This window comes from Amblyomma maculatum, chromosome 2 (assembly GCF_055883805.1).
Source record: "Amblyomma maculatum isolate TAMU_Amacu chromosome 2, ASM5588380v1, whole genome shotgun sequence".
NCBI lineage: Eukaryota > Metazoa > Arthropoda > Arachnida > Ixodida > Ixodidae > Amblyomma > Amblyomma maculatum.
The window spans coordinates 63,480,497-63,491,993 of NC_139345.1; the positions used below are offsets into that span (position 1 = coordinate 63,480,497).

Genomic DNA, 11,497 nt, shown 5'->3' on the forward strand with positions numbered 1-11,497 from the left:
AAAGGGAGCCTGCAACCATCCAGCAAAGAGAATCCACATGCACAGTTTTATATTTGAATGAAATGGCATACAATACGGAGGACATAAAAATAAAGTATAATAACGTCACTCGACATTTAATATCTCTCCAAAGAACCGCGCTGTCAAAGTCACCTGTAAAATTGAATTTGTGATAACAGCGAAATTTGCTTTCAGCTTGAGCTCTCAGAATAAGAGCTAAGAAGCTCGGTCCTCCGTTCAGATGCGACCTTGTCAAAAGACTTAATTTCCCCTGAGAGCTCCTTGACTCCCCTTTGAAGGCACTCAAGCATTTATTATTAGCTTTTTTTTAGCAGTAATTAAACGCTTTTTTGTGCATCCCTTTATGCTGCTGAGCATTTAAGGCCTTATCGCCATACTTTTGAACTCGCGTAGAACTGAATAATTTCGTACTCAATTTTATTCGATAGACATCATAACTGGGCATGTGCAGAATAAAAATGAGCAGGTACAGTCGTTGCGTGCCTTTCCTTTTCCTTAAAGGGGGCGAGGCGCAGGGGTCTGGGGAAGGATCTAATTTAAATTTTTTCTTGATTATGAATACCTATACAACCGCATTCAGCTGCATGATTGCTCCGAGATTACCTTTAGAGGCTGGCTTTTGTCAGTGTTCCTCGGCTGTCTGTTGCACCTGTCTTACATTTACTGTGCGAGAATGGTACAGGAATAAAGATTTAGTTTCACGAATATCTCCGTTTTCCCCCCTTCAAATTAGTTTCATTTAACGTTAACATATAAGCAAGGAAGAAACGCTTATGAATGCAACGAGGCAAGGAAAAAGTACTAAAGCCACCCAGACATTTCGTCTTTCACTTCAACCGTACAACAAGTAAAGAATTGCACATGTTCAGACCGAAAAGTTTGAAGGACGAAATATTTGGGAAATTATACATATGTTTTTACCCATGTTCGTTAAAGGAACCATATAAATTGTTACAGTGACGTAACCTTGGTGCTACCACTTTTATGTATTATGTTCATTTCTTTCACACGAAGTTTTCACGAAATAGGCTCAATTGAGTACCCGGGTAGAAACGCCAAGGAGAAGTACCAAATCTGAAATAAAGAACACCCACAAATCATTGTACAAAAATATTGTGCTGAGATCGAAAAAGAAGTATCGAAGAAAATTATGAAGATTTCAAAATTTTTTTATTCCCAGTGCAAGCTTAGGAAAGGCGCATAGAACATAACAAATATTATCTACATAAGAAATATATAGCGCACATACCGATGCGCATAGACGTGACGTAAAAGGGGGAAAAATCGCCGAAACATAAATGGGGACACCAGTCCTCAAGGTTAATTATGCTCAGACAATCCTAGTGGAACACTGCGTACTGTAGTGTTTTTTAACGTAACCCTTTCTATTCTAGCTTGAAATATGTTCCTGCCAAATGTGACCTGACGCTGCTAATAATAATATGCTAATTGGTTAGTTTTGAGACAATGGTGGTACAGATCGTGCGATTAGTGTTTAAACAGAAATAATGCACATGGATACGAACGAAGAGCCATTAACGCAATGAAAAGTGGAACTAAAGGTGCCCCCTCCCCCCCTAAGTGTTTGTTGTACAGAACAAAAAAAAAACCATCTGAAGAACCGGGAAACCCGATGGAGTTCACTGAATGGCATCTTTTAAATGTGTTGAACCTCTCCTCTTCCGCTAGATAAATTAATTATTGGGTTAAACTCATTAGAGCGACCCTGGTTACGATTGGCGCCGTAGTGGAGGGCAAGGCCTAATTTCGGTGAGGACCACAGTGTTATTTAGCTTGCATTGAACTCGTACAGCACAACATTGAGAAGCAGTAGCTGCTGCCGACATTGAACTCGGGTCCCGAGGCTCAATAATCAAGTGATTTCACGAAGGGCCAACAGTCATGCCTTGGACCCGGTTCTATTACTGGAGTACCCTTTTCCTATAGGTAAAAAACGGAAAAAGTGTAGCCATGTCTAGTTCTACACTGCTTCATTTTCCCCACATACTGCCAAAAATCTTACATCCCAACGCAATTGCGAAGCCTTTTCAGCAGTGGAGAGCTGAACGAAATGTTTTTTAAATTGAAACATCTGATGCTATAGCGACGGCACAGCTCTCTCTCATAGAGGAAGGTATATTGTAATGCAAGACTCTTCACGGGAAAATAATTATGCAGGCACTAAGTACTTGTTTATCGCAATGAAAAAAGAAATTGGTCATTTAGGGTGCCGTGGGCAACCTCGTGAAAGTTAAATACAAGTTCACAGCAGTCAGTGAACAGCAAGAAACCTATGGGAATGGGGTGTATTTAAAACATGGAATTCTCGCTTTAAAATTGAAGGCGCATTATATTTTCGTTCGTCAATGCCAGTGATCTATGACGAGCTCAGAACGAGGTGAAATTTACGCATATTCGTAATTTATACTTGTACTTGTATTTGTACTTGTACTTCGTATACGCACAGGTATTTGAAAGTAAACATTTGACTAAACAATGGGACACCAAAAGCCATCAAAACTATACTTAAATGTCTCTGCTCGCTGCGTCATGTTCACTTCGAACTTTCCGAAACGTATAATATTTTCTTGCAGGATTTCAGCGCCCGGTAAAGCATTTTTACCGTTCTGATAGAAGGCCCCTGAAATGCTACTTGTGGCAGAATTATCTTGCAAGATATCTGTAGAGGTGGTCTTCCAGTATTCGAGTGAAGTTTTAAAGCTTAGCTTGGAGCAGATATTTATAAATAATTTTTAAAAGGTGCTCCTGGCGATCGCTCGCCGCCAATTTGGGTGACACATGACCGCCCGCAAACCACCTCACTGACGCCATTGGGACAGTTGGGGGCGCCTGGTCATTGGACGCTCCTAGGCTGCGCGGAAGGAACGGGCGTGGTGGTGAGCCGTCACGACGAGGTTTCCTCCTTTTGCTTGCGCTCCGGGGCATGTTGAGATCAAGGGAAGAAGAGGAACATCAAATTTGATCACCCATATATGTTCGGTGCTAATGAAGCTATCCTAAATATTATTGCGTTGCGCAGAAGGTTGATGAGATTCCTATTGGTAGCGCGCGTTTTATCATTTTCAATAAGACATAACACGTTTGAAACGTCTTCACAGCTCACAGGGGTAGAAGGGAGGGGGGATGGGTGGGGGGTGTTGGCAGTGTGGGCAGCATGCGTCTCATTTTTGAGCGGAATATCTGTTACACTCTCCTAAGATGTACCCCACTTTGTTACTTCCCTGCCATGAACTAGCAGGACAAGCAGGAACACTATTAAAACATAAGAGACGATGAGTACGGTGTGCAGCACAAAAGGGCGAGCATGCATTTCATCACTCGCCAGAAGCTAACAAGGTTATAGATCTTTCGTTCGAGGTAATCAAACATAAGTGGTGCATCTCCGAGCCTGCCGCCGGCCCTTTTTATGCTTGTTAGCCGCCAAGGCGGCACGAAACGTGAATGTTGCTTCGCGCACTTCCCGAGGGAAGGTGGCTTGATGAGTAGGGAAGGCTGGAGGAGCCCTTGTACGCCAGACCAAATATGGTGCACTGGCGGCGTTCTTGTCATACGGACACCTCTGACAGTGAGGAACATTGTAAGCTCTTTTCTTCTTCTTTTTATATGTAGCACAAAGTTCATTTGTTTTTATGATTATCAATCAAATTCTTTTTCAGTACCTGCAATACTGAACCGCAACTAACTTGCTGACTACATAGGCCATGACGATTGTATAGATTTGCTTAGTAGCGTGGTTCAATATAGGCCGCGTTTGAGGGAACTATTTACTTTTCTTGACCAGGTCATTGTTTCATTTCCATGTGAAAATTCTCCCATCGAGAAAGGCAACATAAATTTTCTACCGTCATAACACATTGCTTGCAGTTTCTCTCGGATATAACCTTGCAGTAAGAGTAAATATTTCAGCGTATAATATTCTATAGTTCTGTGCGATCCTGTTTTGTATCTATTTAACAGTAAAAACACAAAGAAGATTATACTAGAGTACTGCAAAAATACGGCAATGCTACCAGAAATTCCGCCGTTACCAAAGCATGCAACAACTTTGGCGTATTTTCCGCACGACTCTCTTCTATTATTGGACCGTGGCGTCAGTTCTCCAACGTACTTTTTTCTCGAGAATTAAGGAGCATAACAACAAAAAGGCTATTAGCATTTCTTCCCATTTTGAATTATGCTAACCAGAAAAAGACACTATTTTTCAATGCATTCATCTAGTAGATTTCAAAGCAGTTAACAAGTATGGTTGGTTGTTCGATAACTTGTTTGTGTAAAAAAGTCAAAGGTTTCAGTGATTTGAGCCTTCAAACATCTGTACTCATTGACCCATTGTAGCAAGTCACCCAGACGAATAGAAGCACCATGGGCAATAGCCAGCTCACTGAGAGGAGCTGGCTAATAGAGTTCGCTTAAAGTATATCAAATGAAACAGAAATATACAATTTGTTTTCCAGCAGTATAGAAGCGCTTGCCAGAATAAAGCCCTATGAGAAGCACGGCAATGTGCGCATGGCCATACCATCTAAGAATCATAATGGGCAAAGCATGTGTAGACATACTACGCAGAGCCAGATGTTAACTATAAAATTGTCAAACATAGTAGCAGAAAGGTCTTCAGAATAGGAGGGAAGAGCACTTCATACAGAGAGGTTGTTATTATAAAACACTCTGGAGTTCTCTTTCTTGAGTGTTGTCTGGGTGACCTAAAAAAAAAAAAAAAGAAAACATTTATAAAGTTTTAAGATCAGTTATCTCTACAGTAAACCAAAAGTGTGAAGAATTATCCGGTTGTCTAAAAACAGTACCAAGGACGCATAAGCGGTTTGTTTCATTTCTAGTTTGAACGCGACTCAAAATTTCCGATCCTGACTGCCATATATCTTGAAAATAAACAAGCAGCCTTGAGAACCGAGTAGTTGACTTCATTCTAAAAAAAAATTCGAGGTGAAATAGATTCCTAGTCTCCCTCTTAACTCAATCCCACGATACCTTCTAATCTTGTACGAAAAGAACCTTGTTTCTATCAATATTATTCTAATCATTATGAGTAAATTTAAATAGTAGAACGCTAAGTTCACAATAGATGTCTTCCATGCGTGCAACGCAGTGTGATTAAAATGTGGTTATCTAAGCATGACGGCCAAATAGCGGCCCCAAGAAACGACCTTCTCATCGAAGTCCTGCTCGTTCACAAGAAGGGTGCCGCACTAATGACGACTGCTTCCTTCTATCCTGTTCACCCCAGGGAAAGGAAAGCATACCGACAGGAGAAGAAGAAAAAAAGATGAAGTAAAAGGCAACACCGTCTTAAATATGCTCTCGGCTCAAATGTGTGGAGGCTTCTCCACCTGCGTAGCCACCCCATGAGTGTCTTGCATACCCCTAAGGAAGGCTGACTTGAAGAGCACATCAAGTGTAGAAAAAAAGACGCCACTACTAACATCATCATTTCGGACACCGCAGTCTGCACAAAAGAGGGTGTGGCTCACGACTTCTGAGTGACGAACAAGAGGCTCCCACACATGAAATCTGTATTCTCGTAACGATGCGACTTGAAGATGGGAAGAAGGGCGTCCAGGTACAGGCGAATATAATCCCGTGCTACTTACTGCTTTTTTTGTTTTGTTTTGCCTCGCAGTTATTGCGGCTGTCTTTCCCTCTTAATGGACAACTGATTATTGAACTCGACTGCATTTTCTCTGATAACTGAAAGTTATTGAAGATAATTTATTGGTAATAGAGTTTTATTGAGAGTGACAATAATTTAAAAGGCTTTGTTTCTCCACATGCGAGTGTCGACGAGTCAACAATCTCTATAAAGATTGAACATTGAAGTGACAGTTCTAACGGTGAGAAATAAAGCTCAGAACTAAATTAGGGCAGATCCAGCGAAACTTAGGCCGAATTCTGTTAGGATGCTTGAACTTAGAAGTCCCCCACAATGGCTCATCTTCAAGAATCAAGGAAACGTATATAATTTTCGCGAAAGGCAAGCTGTCACCTCCAGATGGTCGGGTTTCTAGAAGCGAGTAATGCAGGCTAATTTTATGGATGTCAAGCGCGGTGCAGTCGGTGGACGCACACATGGTATTAAAGAAACTGCAAGTCAAACTGTTAATAGAACTAAAAATCTAACTAACAGTGTTTGGATTCAAAAATCCGAGACAAAGGCGAGAAAAAAGCATTAACAATGAACATGCACTGCACTTTTCTAAAATTCATCGTAAAAATACCCATTACCATCTTTGACACCCATATTAGAATGTTAGGCCGCTGGGTAAAGGTCTCTCCGAATCACATGCTTTTGCGCGTCGTGCGTAACGGTGTAAACAGCAAAGTCGAGCACTCCTGATTGGAGGTTCTGCAGCACTAACCGCGTTAGAATCGTGCTTTGTTAGCGAAAACAAAAGGTTTTCCAGGAATATGATGACCAATATTGCTACATTTTTCATTGAAGCCGCGAAACATATCAGTCCACTCAAAGGAAATGAAGCATAGGTGAATTTTCTATGCCCTAAAGCGAGAACAGGTCTGGGACTTTTTTCATCTCTCAACGGGTAGAAAATCGGACAGAAGAATTGATACGATCCAAGCCTAAATTATGATTAAAGTATTTCATTTTCTTCCTTGCTGCGCAGAGAATCTGGAGCAAATAACTGATGACCTGGGTCACGTCCGGGAACCACACAAAAAGCTCTTTCTTCACCTTGGGGCCTGTGCAACCTCTCGGCGCGGTGTCATCCACCTAAGCCGTCCTCCCTTGGGTGCACAGACTTACTCGACACGAAATCCTACGTGACCTTTTGTCACAACTATGTCCTGGCTGTTTCTTCTCGGTTCCTCCCGTCACCGAATGCTCCAAAGCTTTTCCTCGGCTTCTTCATCGAAGAGTGAGAACTTTGCTACTTTATACTTGCTATTATTGATATCTCTATTGTTAACTCTTTTTCGTTATTGTTGTTGTGTATGCCGAGCTCCATCAGAAGCGAGGCATTTTTGAACGACAATATATCAGGGTACATTGCACTTATAAGGCGGCGGTGATATACTCTGTAGGGAATAATTATGGCCGCATCTAATCAGGCTCTTCATAAAATTTCAGTTGATTTTAGCGGCATATACGAACCTACAAATTTATTGCGTTAAATGTTCACTATATCATTCTTCCCAGTTAAGATAGATTTAAATTCTTGACATATGGATGTGGTGATTGTTTAAGCGACTCACAAATATGATAAAATGCAAATCACCATCTGCTGTGAAGGCTCGCACGCTTGAATAACTGAAAATAATCGGTGGTCTATAGGTACTTCGATTCTTACATTCTGATACAGTTACATTCCATAAAAAATATCTTTGCTGCTTTCATGAATGATACACATTAGGTAACACAATTGAGACTTGATAACCCCACGTCACCCTTTCAATTGATAAAGTGCAAAATATGAACTTGTTTTCATTTTTACGTGATTAATTTAATAAACCTGTAGCCGGAACGGGTGCCTAAAATTTCGCTTGGACAGGAATTGAGCAAAGTAGAGTTCTGGGCTAGTTGGTAATACATGATACGTGGGAGGCTTAGCGCGGAACAGACAAGGACAGGAGAGGCACACAGGACGAGCGCTAACTTACAACTGAAAATTGGAAGAGAAAAAGTACGAACTCGAGGAAAAAATATGTGCGCATGCTCTATAAAGCCCTGAATTTGCATGACTGGGAAGATAATTCAAGATAATCTAGGGCCACCCAAAGGCAGATAAAACAGAAGAAATAGAGACGAAATACCGGAAGCATACAAAAACTTACAGAACATTTAAAAACGATGCTTCCTTTTTCAACAGAACAACCGACGTTTCACTTACGCACTTATCGGTTCCTAATCTATGGATTAATGACGCCTCAAGAAGCTCTCTTGCTAATTGCACCTTAGACCGACCAAGAACTTTTGTTTGCCCGAAAAGTGGATGGCATTTGCAACTTAAACAATGCCTAGGTAGGTTATTAGATTGGGACGATTTAAACGATGCAGCATGTTCCCTTAAGCGCTCATTTAGACATCGGCCAGTCTGCCCTATATAGGCGCGGCCACAGCTTAGAGGGACTTCATACACAACACCCACTTTACAGGCAACGAACTTAGTAACATGCTTTACACTACATGCCGGTTTCTGGTGGCTTAGGCTCGTCAGAGCGCACAGACTAGACAATTTTCGATGTGCTGTGGAAACAACGTCTACATCGAACTTTCCCGCTATTCTCTTTAGGTTGTGCGTTACGCGGTGAACGTAAGGCACCACCACGTATTTCTTTTTCTGTCTAATATCAGAGGCAGTGCTTAGTGCAGGTTCGCTCTTTTCATACTACCGTAGCGGCTTAAATAAGCTTTCCGCGACTGCCGTCAGCAGAGAAACAGGATAGCCAGCATCCTTGAGGCGTTCGGCCTGAAGTACGAAACTTGGTTTCACTTGGTGAACACAGGACTTAGACAGCGCGGATTTAAAAGACAATGAGACACTACCAAGTTTCACGAGCTTAGAATGTGAGGAATGATAAGGTAGAGGGGTCTTCTTTGTGCGTGGCATATAGGCCCAACAAATGTGGCTTGTCATGTTAAAACACGGTCTTAGATCTAAAAACTGAAGTGAATTATTTTGTGCTAATTCAAAAGTAAAATTCAGGGAACTGGTAACGGCAAAAAAACCGCCCCAGGACCGAGTCAGCAACAAAGTCAATGTTATCATCCCTTAGTTGTAAAAAGACCAGGAGGTCGTCAACAGATCTAAAGACATGCGCCACACAATCATTACTCACATTCTGGCTTAACTCACGGTCAAATTTTGCTAGAAAAATTTCGCACAAAACAGGAGCTACACAAGAGCCGATACAAATTCCGCGTTTTTGGACATAACATTTTTTCTCATAGCTAACAATAGTAGAATTGAGGTAAAACGTCAGTAATTCTAAAATTGATTAATGATGACAGGAATGATGACAGGAATTGATTAATATTCACGAATTCGCATACTCTAAATAGCACTTTATTGTAAGGAATTTGAATATCACTTCATTTTAGGCTACCCCTGACATACTTCAGTAAGGCTAATGCACCATTAGGAAACATATTAGGGGAACACTTAAGCTCCACCGTGAAGGGTATTACACGACAGCATTTCACACACACGTCCGATGTTATTTCAGTGTTTAATTTGTTTTTAATTTTTACCTTTTTAATTATTATTTTTCTGTTTTACATTTTTATTGCGCTGATATTTCTCATCAGCAAACATTGGCCTCCTATTCTCAACACGTTGACACCTTTGAACACATTTTTTCATTTTTGAAGATTGAAGGACCCATTAGGCACACCAAATTTTCTTGATTAGCATCATAAAGCATTGTATGCTTGGCATTTTGACTCCATTTAATTCATAATTCAATTATTTCAGAAAATTAATTGAATAATTGCCCTCTAAATTTTGTTAGCATATATACGAAACACGTACCTTTGCAGCACCCATTCTCGTATTGGCGGCGACATTTAAGACGCGAACAAAGATCCATGTCCTCCTTAAAAAAAAAAAAAAAAAAAAAAAAAAAAAAAAAAAAACGTTTCCAAAATCGTAAGTGTATGACGAGAGAGCGTTGTTGGCCCCTTTCTGCGGCTATCATTGAGGATCGTTGAGCTCAACAACTTAATGAGAACAGCGCACAACAAACTGGACAGCTCGCTTTCTTTCTTTTGAGAACACCCTTACCTCAAAGCATTTCTCGCTGTTGCTATAACAGCTCGTACACTAGGGCAATATCGCAACAGCAGTGATAAGCTGTGCACCGCTGCGCACACATATCGACTCCAGACTATGTTCTCTTTCAGCCCAGTTCTGTCTTCATCCAAGTGATACTCCAATAAGGAATAAATGGGGAGGAGAACGGCCGCATAGTTTCGGTGAGAACCTGCCAGTAGCACAGCAGAAAAATAGGACTGGAAGCTAGAATCTAAACTGAGCTGTATAACAAACGCCTTGCAGAAAGAATAGTCCAAAAACAGACTAAGAAAATATAACCGTAATAGCAGCTTACCATCTGGAGTGGCAAAACAGAGTACGTAAGAAAGTGCAAATAGCCCCCAAAGGCTATAAAGCAGCACCCATACATTTTTCAATTGCTTTTCACCACACAGCAGCAGTAGACAAGACGTATACTGCTTCCCATTTTTATAATTCGTGCTTTTGGCGTAATATTTGCGGCGGGATACTTTTGGTAAACAGAAAGCATAGAGAAAGCCGACGAACGTTAGCTGAAATCTCGATGTCACCTGCTAGAGCAATTGAAAACGCCTGCTCGCCTTCCAGTCTGGAGGTAATTAATTTCGCAGTGTAAAACTGCACCTTAAAATCGAAAGTAAAAGCATCAATATAGTAATTTTAATTACATCTTAGCATTGTAATCGCATTCAGTTATTTAAATAACACCCACCTTAGTCTAAACTGAACTGCACAAAACGTACCAAAGTACGTTTCTCTGTTTTTAAGACAAATATCGACATTAAATGTTGTGAAGCAGCCTGCCTACGGGAGCACAGCTGTGTCAGCACTACTTTGCAGTGGAAACGCCGTGAATAATGATATTATTCGCTTAAGCGCAGCTGGTTTGTTTATTACCAGTACGATTCAAGAAAATAATTATATATTTTAATAAAATACAAGTTTATCCACAACGAAGCTGATTTCTCGAATAAGGTGTGGTGTGTCGAAAAGTTCATTTGAGCACCGATTTCAAAGGCAAGTCCACCAGACCATTCCTTTCCGTGCGAGGATGATGCATTCCTTTTCTTTGTAGACTCCCTAGTAGGCATGGAACATGGGCTAACCTTTTAAATATGTATTGGGTCAGCAATAAATACCTTAGGTGAGAAACACGCGCGAGCGTACACAGATAATGCTATGAAAGCGAGTTTTGTAGTTTGCACAACATGAATAAAGAATGTGTCCGTGTCCTTTTAAAGCAATACACTTAATTTGATAAATTTAACTTCACAAGAAATTAGGCGAAAATATTAGCAGAGATACATCAGAGAAATGTGGAGCAATATCACGCAAGCAGAACTAAATCGCACGTCAGAAAAACTGTGACACCTTGAACAAGTGCCCACATAGGCAAGATAAACTTGATCTGTGAACAATATTCGTGGCGGTAAAGAAGTTAAGCGGGTACCACACACTTTCTATTCCTGTACATGGATTTATAATTACCTCGTAGTTGTTGTAAAAAAAAACTTGGAAAACAAGCATGTACTCAGCGCACTATGCATAAGAACCTTCTGATCCAGATTACGTTTCAGTACCTGTACTGTAGCCTGATTTTAATTCTTGACTACATGACACGCGCTCTAATTTTGAGCAATGATTCCAGTGCAAATTTTATCTCACCAGGGTTCGTTGGCGCGTTTTAACAA

The 11,497-nt window shown here is 40.8% G+C and overlaps 1 long non-coding RNA gene across 1 annotated transcript in view; it reads left to right on the forward strand.

The window, feature by feature from the left end:
- The window catches only part of LOC146198815 (uncharacterized), a 92,291-nt gene extending 85,361 nt beyond the window's left edge, over positions 1-6,930 (forward strand). The window contains exons 2-3 of the long non-coding RNA XR_014704727.1: positions 5,288-5,620; positions 6,681-6,930. This is a non-coding gene — a long non-coding RNA (uncharacterized LOC146198815). The remainder of the gene's footprint in view (positions 1-5,287; positions 5,621-6,680) is intronic.
- The last annotated feature ends 4,567 nt before the right edge of the window (positions 6,931-11,497 follow it).